Source organism: Dermochelys coriacea, chromosome 3 (assembly GCF_009764565.3).
Source record: "Dermochelys coriacea isolate rDerCor1 chromosome 3, rDerCor1.pri.v4, whole genome shotgun sequence".
NCBI classification, from domain to species: domain Eukaryota; kingdom Metazoa; phylum Chordata; order Testudines; family Dermochelyidae; genus Dermochelys; species Dermochelys coriacea.
In genome coordinates, this window is record NC_050070.1 from 46,031,718 (window position 1) to 46,041,197 (window position 9,480).

Below are 9,480 nucleotides of genomic sequence, written 5' to 3' on the forward strand. Positions count from 1 at the left end.
CTGTGTGGGTGTAGTTCCATGTATAGTATGTTACAGATGTCTACGGTCAAGCTGCCAAAGGCAGAGATAATTATAGCAAGGTCCACATTTTTAAAAAGTGCACCCTCTCTTCCCACTACATGCAGATAGAAGAACACAATTGGCCACAGCTGTTACTTTAGCATCCAGGTGCAGCCAAGGCTCCAATAAGACCCCCTGATTATGGAAAATGGGAGTAGCATGAACGTTTCTCACAGCAAGAGAGGCTCTGCTCTCTAACTGAGTGCAGACAGCTTGGATTAACCAGCACATATACCACCAGGAGACTTCACACAAGCTATGAAGGAGGAATAGAAACCTGCTTTGACTCCTGCACAGCCATGGCATAAAACTAAAAATTTGTTGTCATAATCGATCTAACTCCATCTTACCTTCCTCCCACTGAGGCCAGGGTAGACTTCTTTTAAATCCAAAACCTTTGTGCCATAGTTTCTTAAGAAAAAGTTTCTTTTTTCTCCTCTCTTACAGCCTCAAAAGCTTTGGAGAAGCTATCCTAATAATTTCTGGGATAATGGTCCCATTAAACAGCGAATAAACATATGGGGCTGCAGTCTTCTTTCTCCGAAAGAGGTGAGCCAAAATCATGATTCAGCATGAGAAAGATAAGCTAAAGGTTATCAGGAGATAGTAAATCACTCCTTTGTTTGAAGGTTTTAGGTTTATCCAGTTCCTGCTGTCATTGAAGTCAAAGATAAGACTTCCTCTGAATGCGGTTGGAGCAATCTGGGGGCCTTAAAGTTGCAACTTCCTCTTCTTTAATTATTATACTAATATTTATAAAGTGGGCCAACTCTTTCACGTGTGGACATTCTTTTGAATTGTATTTTTCTCTGTGCTCCTCACCTCAGTTAGTGGGAATATTTTGTGCTAATGACAACATGAAGAGGAACCACCACTCTGCCAACTTTTCACCTGAGTTGTTAGGTTTATTCATTACTTATGATCTTGTAAGCTTTTTTGGAAAGCTAAACTTCCTTCTATTTAAAACAATGACAGAATAGCCTTTTAGTCACCACTTGTGTCTAACACAGCAATCTTATGGTAAACAACTCAATGACTCACTTGTGCCTTTATTATTAACCCTTTAGAATCCTTTCCTTAAAGTATCTCAATTACTTGGCCTAAGCTAACTTTAAAATAGATCATGTTGCTACCATCACATAGGTTTCTATGTGGGCCATTTTCCCTGGAGCTGGCATGAATGAACAGAAAGACAAGTGCTCCAGCTGAGAAGATGCTGTTGATGGGTATGTGGGAAGACCCGGTTATGATCATGAATTTGCCAGATGCACCACAACATTCTCTTCTGCAGAGGGGAGGCTGGGCAAACGTGGGGGCAGAGTTGATGTGGAGGTTGAGGGGCAGAATTAGTTGCTGGGCAGGGGGACAGGCAGATGAGAGCTCGTGTAGTGGGGGCCAAAATTACCTTAATTTGGGAACATTGGCAATACCAATTGTCACACACACCAACCAGGAGCAGTTTGCAAAAATCAAAACCGACAAAAAACATGATATAATCTCTCTCTAAAAACACTTATTATTTTTGGCTCTGTGATGGGATGTACCCCCTACACAAGGCAGAGTAGTTTAAATCAGGTCATTTAACCTTATAGTCACTTAGAGGAGAGCCAGGGATCAATAAACCCTAATGGAAGATGAAGTTCAGCTGGGAAGGAGCAGATTGGGCCTGTATAAAGAGAGGAAGCTGAAACTAGAAGGGAAAATAGTCTACAGCTACTCACTGGGAGTTTGGGTAGTAAATCTATCATAGAAGGCTAGAAGACAGAAAGAAAAAAATCCAGGGAAATAGCAACTGGGTCTGGGAGCAAACAGACTGTAGTTGCTGGATATGGGGTCCCTGGGCTGGAACCCAGAGTAGTTGGCAGATCTGAGTTCCCCTACTAGTTGTGCTACAAAACCTATGGCAAAGTGGCACAAGACCTGATCTTGGACCAGAAGACTGTCTGGAATGGTGTGAGGACAGCTGATCCAGAGGGCTTTGATACCCTGGAAGGTGAGGGCAATTTGGCAGAGGGCTGAGTCACAGACAGGGAGCACCGTGAGTATTGGAAAGCGAGGGGGGTATGTGGTGTGAGCAATGAATGAAAGCAATGAATAATCCCTAGATGTGGCCACAAGGAGGCAGCCCAATAGTGACTTTTGGGGTCCAACTCATGATTTTGGAACCTTTGCAGTTGGCAATATTGTAATTCAGGGATATCCTAAAGCCTGTGTTGTTCAGGAGGTCAGATTAGCTTGCCCCAATCTATTATCTCCATTCCCCAGGCTCAGCTCAACATCCCCCTACGTTTGAATTAGGCTACATCCTCCTTCATGTTACCTAAGCACCAGCAGTAGGAGCATTGAGAGCACAGAAGAAACAGTCTTTCTTCTCTCAGTCCTGATGCTTGGCACCACAGCAGTTAAGGAAAAACAATTGCAGGTAAAGCCCTGGCAGCCTGGGCTGGGGCATGCCCAGTCTCTCTGGGGATGGTGCATGCACAGTTGGGTCAGCACTAAGAGTTGTGAGGGGCTGGAGCATGCTCAGTAGAGACAGAATTTAGGTACTAAACTAACAAGTTTCTACTGAGCATGTGTGAACTGAGATTTCTTTTCAAAGGTCTATAAATGGGTCAAACTTCTACAGCTTTTTATGGGCACAGCAAAAAGCATAGCCCGGACACAAAAGACATCCCCTGCCAAACTTAAAACCTTGCTCCAAAGCATGGAGATGCTAGCACTGCTCAACAAACAGCCGTATGACTGTTTAGAATAGGGGTCAGCAACCTTTCAGAAGTGGTGTGCCGAGTCTTCGCTTATTCACTCTAATTTAAAGTTTCATGTTCCAGTAATACATTTTAATGTTTTTAGAAGGTCTCTTTCTATAAGTCTATAATATATAACTAAGATATTGTTGTATGTAAAGTAAATATTGTTTTTAAAATGTTTAAGAAGCTTCATTTAAAATTAAATTAAAATGCAGATTTTATCAGTTTAGTGTGATCTTTGCCTTTGCTTTTGCTTGCTGAGTTTTCCAATGTCTGGCATGTATTTGGATACTTTAAGCTGCACACAGGCTTATGAGCAATCAGTCGGTAACCGACTCCGAGAGGGACAGAGGACAGATTTCATGTATGAAAATACCATGTGTGAAAATACCTGAAATATGTGAATCCAAATGCTGAAAGCATTGCAAATGCAATTTTCTTCAAACCAGTTAAATTTCACTGGCAGGGACATCCAGCAGGTCAGAATAGAGGCCCCATGATCTCTCTCTCTCGGTAGCTTCAAATGCACTCTGCAGATCTCCAAACTTTTGATGCCCACAATTCTGAGTTTTTTTAATTAAATGAGCTGCATTTTGAAATCTTCAACACCCATCCACTGAAATACAGACAAATGCAAGTCACTTTCGTTGAACTTTTCAGGTCTAATTAGAAAAAGCATTGGGCCATATCGCTTGAAATCTGTCAGAAAATTCTGATTCCAGTTCTTGGAAGTACATTCTAATCTCAACATCAGCCGCAGTGTGCTGTTCCATGTGATGTGAAAGTGATGTAAGCAGCAAATCAGGACTTTAAAATTTTGCAGTGCAGTGGCGCTGAAACAATTTTTAAGGTGGGGGTTCTGAGCTGTGCCCCCTCTTGCCCCTGTCTGCACCCCTCACTGCTCCAGGCTGTGAGGAGCTGGGTGAGAGCTTTAGCTCAGCCTCCATAACCATTCAGAGCTTGGCATCACACCTGCAAACATCAACATGCAGGAGTTGTGGAAGTGTTCTTTAGCAGTGCTGCTTTGTGTTAATGGATGAGCCCACTAACTCATTCCACAGCTATCAGAATAATAACTCTTGGTCACTACCAGCTTGTAACAGATTAAAATTAATGGCGTTGCATAAAAGTAAAAGACTCTATCCATGGATGGATGGTGACCCGGCCGTTGTGTGAGGCTAGCCCCCGGTCCCTCCCCTTGTGCCCAAGGCCCTGCCCCTCTCCATCTGCAGGAACTCAGAGCACCCTCAGCGCTGGGTGGCCAGGGGCGAGGTCTCAGCCCTGGCGCTCGGGGCAGCGCTCCTGGCCTCGGTGGTCCAGATAGCCAGGCGGCAAGGCCAGCCCCGGTGACCTGGGCAGCAGCGCTCCCAGCCCTGCTGCTCTAGGCTGTGCAGTTAGTCCCAGTGCTCCAGGTGGCACGACCAGCCCTGGTGTGCCGTGCGGCAGTGTTCCTGGCCCCAGTGCAGCCCCAGCACCAGCCACCCTGACTGACTTCCCTGTAGGAGGCAGGCCAGCCAGGTTGGGCCAGCCAAGGCAGAGCGTTGGGAACCGCAGGAGGCTGCCTGGCCTGGGAGCAGACTGTGGGCGGGCCCATGTTAGGCTGTTTCGGAGGGTACAGCCTACCCCATCTATGATAACCACCACCCATGGCTCTAGCCCATTACCAGTGTACAGAGCATGCAGCCACCATATTTTCCTTTCCTGACTCACTGTATTCTCTGTTTAACATCATTTAAATTCTATTTAGGTTCCTTGAAATCAGAAGTCGGAACTTATTCTTGTTATGACACAGCATTTGTTTAAAAGAGAATCCTAGGACTAGTTGCATTATTCTTGTTTGACTGCTCTGAGACCATGCACAAATAGGAATGTGAGAATTGTACAATAGTTAATAATGAACGATTTTTATGCTGTGACACTGTGCCCCAAAGCAACACCCTTGCACCCCGTATTCACCTTTGTCATATAGTTGTATGTTTTGTACAAATTATGACTTTTGACAGATCATTCTAAAAGTCTTGATCTGCTAAATGTTAATATCTCATTGGATTGTATATGCTGTCATTGTATGCGAAATTTTGTGCTATGTGTGTTGTTGGGGGTGTTTCCAAATTCACAACATATTTCAACTAGCCTTTCAGGTACAACAATGAAGAAGCTAGATGGTGCTAATGGCCCATCAGTAAAGACAATAGAAAAGGTTTGCCTCACCCGGGAATGCTTCAGCCAGCCTATGAATAATGGCTGGTATGACTCAGCAAGGCATGCAAGGGCATGTGTCAGACCACATGACACTGAACTCCATTTTGGTACTTGTATTTTTCCACAAACTGGGCTGGAAACTTAGCTTGGAACAATGGGTTCCTGCCATATGGAGAAACTATATAAGATGGGCAGTGACATCATGATTGATCTTCACTCCCCCACAACTCAACACCTGAAAGAACCTCTGGGAGGACAAAGGACTTGGAACTGGGGAGGGGAACCTAGGCTGCACAGCAATTGCAGCTTATGCCTCAAGAATCTGCAAGCCTGCTTGTATCATCAGTCAGGGTGAGAGAGAAAGAGAGGATTTGTATTAGCAGTCTAGTATATTGGGCTTAGTTTACATTTTTGTTTATTTGCTATCACTTAATCATCTTTCTGTAGTTAATAAACTTGTTTTATCGAGTGAAGTGTTTTGGAAAATCTCAGCTCAGTTAACAAGGACTGGTGTGCATCATCCTCTCCACATTGAGGGAGGGGCGGACTGGGTAATGAATTCATACTGGTCGGGGTTTTGACCAGGGTGAGACGTTGCCACTCTGGGGCCCTAGGATGGAAAGCTGGGATTATCTTGGCCGTAGCCTCTCCATTGTTGGTTCATGCAGTGGCTGACCAGAGCCTGCATGTAACTGCAGCTGGGTGTGTCCCTGCCTGTGTGAATGCTGGTGGGAGTGTAGGACCAGGAGTGGTCTGCAGCTTGTCACAGCAGCACAGTGTGAGAGGAAGCCCAGACTGGTTGGTCAGAGGGCTCAGCGGTACCCCAGTTCCATGTGGCACCCTGGGGGGTAAGTGGGGGGAGGAGGGAGGACTCGTCACATGCCCCTACCGATTCAGTCCTGGATTAAGGAGAGGAGAGGGGGAAAAAAAAAAAAGACTGGGCTCTATGTGAAGTGCTAGAAGCTGTTCCTTCATGCCATGTGTGCTTCTGTAATGTAGAAGGTCCTTACAGTTTATGCTCAATCATACTTGACTGGTCATGTCTCATAATAGCAAACTTGTTATACATACAATGATGGGTCTAAATTAGCAACGATGAGTCTAGTGCCACGTTAAAGTCTAATAGAATGGGCCAATATATATTTATGCTTGTATCTGTAACTTTCACTCTGCATCTGAAGAACTGGGTTTTTTACCCACAAAAGCTTTATGCTCAAATAAGTGTTTAGTCTTTAAGTTTCTACTGGACTCCTCATTGTTTTTGCGGATACAGACTAACAGGGCTACCCCTCTGATACTTGGTCTAAATTAGCAGATACCGCTCTGACAGTCCCTTCTGGTGTTAGCTGGACTGGTGATCTGCTAGGCCTCTTCAATCCTTGACTCTGGGAACCAGCCTTACCCTGCTCTGCTGTGAGAACCCTCCACTCCTGTGTTGTTCACACACAGCCTCTGGCATGTAAACTGCTCCCAGCTATCTGCAAGCAAATGACACTAGCCAATATCTCCGGTCCCAGACACAACCCTAGGAACTTCTGTCTTGCATTGTTCGGTAATGCCCCCTGGATGCTGCAAGCTTATATAAATTTGTCAGTTTAACAAATAAATTGATATGTACCAGGCTTGTTATCCCAAGGGGAGCCTCTGACCCACTTCAAACCAAATGCACTGCTTCAGGTAGAATAAACAACTGTAAAGATAGATTTTAAGTGAAAGCATAACAAGTCAGATTTGGTCAAATGAAATAAAAGAAAAACGCATTCTAAGATGCTCTTAACACTTTCAATGTCCTTAAAACCTAGATGCTTCTCCCCACAGGCTGGCTGGTTACTTTTCCATCAGGCTTTCCCCTTTGATCTGCGCTTCAGTCGGGTGGTGGTGGTGGTGTCTGTAGATGTAGGTGGAAGAGAGAGACACATTTTGCCATGCTCTCTCTCTTCTATCGTATCCTTTCTTTCCTCTTGGTTTTGCGGCCCTCCCCCACTTCAGAGTCAGGTGAACATTACCTCATCATGATCCCAAACTGCCCAAAGGAAGGGGGTGACTCCCTCAAGGGTCTAACAGATTCTTTTGTTGCTGCCTAAGCCAGTGTCCATTATTCCTGTGAGGCTGGGCTGGGTTTGTCCCCCTACATGCCCTGGTGAGGTGTGAATTGCCTCTGTTCTTGGAGAGTTTTTGCATAGGCTTGCTTTAAGCCATGAGGATACATTTTTCAGCCTCAAACTAATACATGAAATTATAACATTACTGTAACAACCATGCTCAGTGCATCACGAGCCTTCCGAAGACACCCAACATGACAAACTTTGCATTGGATACCACACGATCATTTTATAAAGATGAACATGGGGTGTAAGGTGTTTCCCGAGGTACAGAGCATCACAACCACTCATAAAGATCATGGATAGTTCTCTGAAAACATCTGTTCAATGTGCAGCATCAGTCCAAAAAAAGCTAACACTATTAGAAGCCATTAGGAAAAGGATAATCAGGTCGACAATATCGTAATACCACTAAATCTATGGTACACTCATATCTTGAACACTGCATGCAGTTTTGGTTGTCCCATCTCTAAAAAGATATATTAGAATTGGAAAAAGTACAGAGAAGGGCAACAAAATTATGAATATAGAACAGCTTCCATCGGAGGAGAGCTTAAAAAGACTGGGATTGTTCATCTTAGAAAAGAGATGACCGCGGTCTATAAAATCGTGAATGTGGTGGAGAAAGTGAGTAAGGAAGTGTTATTTACTCCTTCATATAACACAAGAACCAGAGGTCACCCAAATAAATTAATAGGCAGCAGGTTTAAAACAAACATAAGGAAGCACTTCACACAATGCACAGTCAACTTGTGGACTTTGCCAGGCGCTGTTGTGCAGGCCAGAAGTCTAAATGGGTTGAAAAAAAAATAGGTCCATCAATAGCTATTAACCAAGATGGTCAGGGATACAAACCCATGCTCTGGTGATTCCCAGCACCTTCCCCACCCACAGTAACCAGGCTTTGGATGTCCAGTCCATAGATCTGATCAGATCTTGTCAGGTCCAGACTTTCTGGTCAAAAACTGGGCACCTGGCCACCCTCCCCCAAAAGTGCTGCTGAGTAAATTTGCTGGTATGATTCACTACAGTCATGAATGAAAATCCTAACCCAGCAGGGACTGGAGCTAATCCAGGATGCTGCAGGAGCTGCTGCTGCCCTATGGGGAAGAATCCAATTCTGAAGGCTGCTCCACTCCTGTGCCTCTGACTGGCCTGTAGAGAAGCTGCAGGGTGTACAAAAGGGGAAAACAGGACCAGAAAAGGAAGAGAGAGCCACTAGTCCCCCACTTGAACTTCAGGAAGCTCCCACTACTGCTGGGGAGCCAGGAAGGTGGCTGATGTTTCCTTGGAAGTTGCTTAACTGCCCAATTGACTTCCTGCTATCCTTCATCCCAAGCTCCTGTGGCAGCCTATGAAGCGGTAGCATCAAAGAAATTCAGCCTCAGGAAGAAAACCACTAACTCCCCAGGGGCGTAGTAGATGGTGATAGTGTGTCTTTTGCCAACTACCTGCATACATGAGAAGAAACATCCGGGTGAAGGGGTGGGAAGGATGAAAAGAGGGGCAGAGCTACCAGGAACTGGGGAAATGAGGGGTGTGAAGAGAGGTTTAGAACAGGTGTGGCCAACCTGTGGCTCCGGAGCCACATGCGGCTCTTCAGAAGTTAATATGCAGCTCCTTGTACAGGCACCAACTCCAGGGCTGGAGCTACAAGTGCCAACTTTCCAGTGTGCCAGGTGGTTCTCACTATTCAACCCCTGGCTCCGCCACAGGCCTTGACCCCACTCCACCCCTTCCGGCCCCCTCCTCTGAGCCTGCAGTGCCCTTGCTGCTCCCCCTCCCTCCCAGAGCCTCCTCCATGCCCCGAAACAGCTGATCGGGAAGTGCGGGGAGGGAGGAGGAGGTGCTGATCGGCGGGTGGGAGGCTCTGGGAGTGGGATGGGGGAAGCTGATGTGAGGAGCTGCTGATGTATTACTGTGGCTCTTTGGCAATGTACAATGGTACATTCTGGCTCCTTCTGAGGCTCAGGTTGGCCACCCCTGGTTTGGAACCTGCAGGGACTTGGGAGTAGTGTGAAGAGAGAGAGTAGTGTGAAGTACTGCTCCTACAAGAAGTGAGGAAGGACATTTTGTTTTTGTTTTATGAAATACACAGATATGGTGGCCAGTCTCTGAGTAATCTGATCATTGCTCTTCCCTGTGCTTTGGGTGTGGGGGAATCTGGAGTGCTTTGCAACTCCAGGGCCTCTAACAGACATTCAGTTAACAAAGTAATCATTGTTGTACCCAGATCACATGAGCGGATGAGCACTTGCAAGCCATATGGTTGCACAGGACACTCCTGGGAGCAATCAGGGGCCTTCCACCATCTTAGGACAAGAAGCAGGAGAGCACTCCTGCGGGAAAATCTAGCCTACTAGTTTAGG

General features: G+C 45.7%; 1 long non-coding RNA gene across 2 annotated transcripts in view; it reads left to right on the forward strand.

The window, feature by feature from the left end:
* The window catches only part of LOC119852497, a 47,614-nt gene extending 38,134 nt beyond the window's left edge, over positions 1 to 9,480 (forward strand). Inside the window, exons 3-5 of one of the 2 annotated variants that reach the window (XR_005291672.2) lie at positions 508 to 609; positions 690 to 2,053; positions 9,345 to 9,480. This is a non-coding gene — a long non-coding RNA (uncharacterized LOC119852497). Of the gene's footprint in view, positions 1 to 507; positions 610 to 689; positions 2,936 to 9,344 lie in introns of those variants that run through there. The other variant, XR_005291673.2, reaches the window with a different exon arrangement.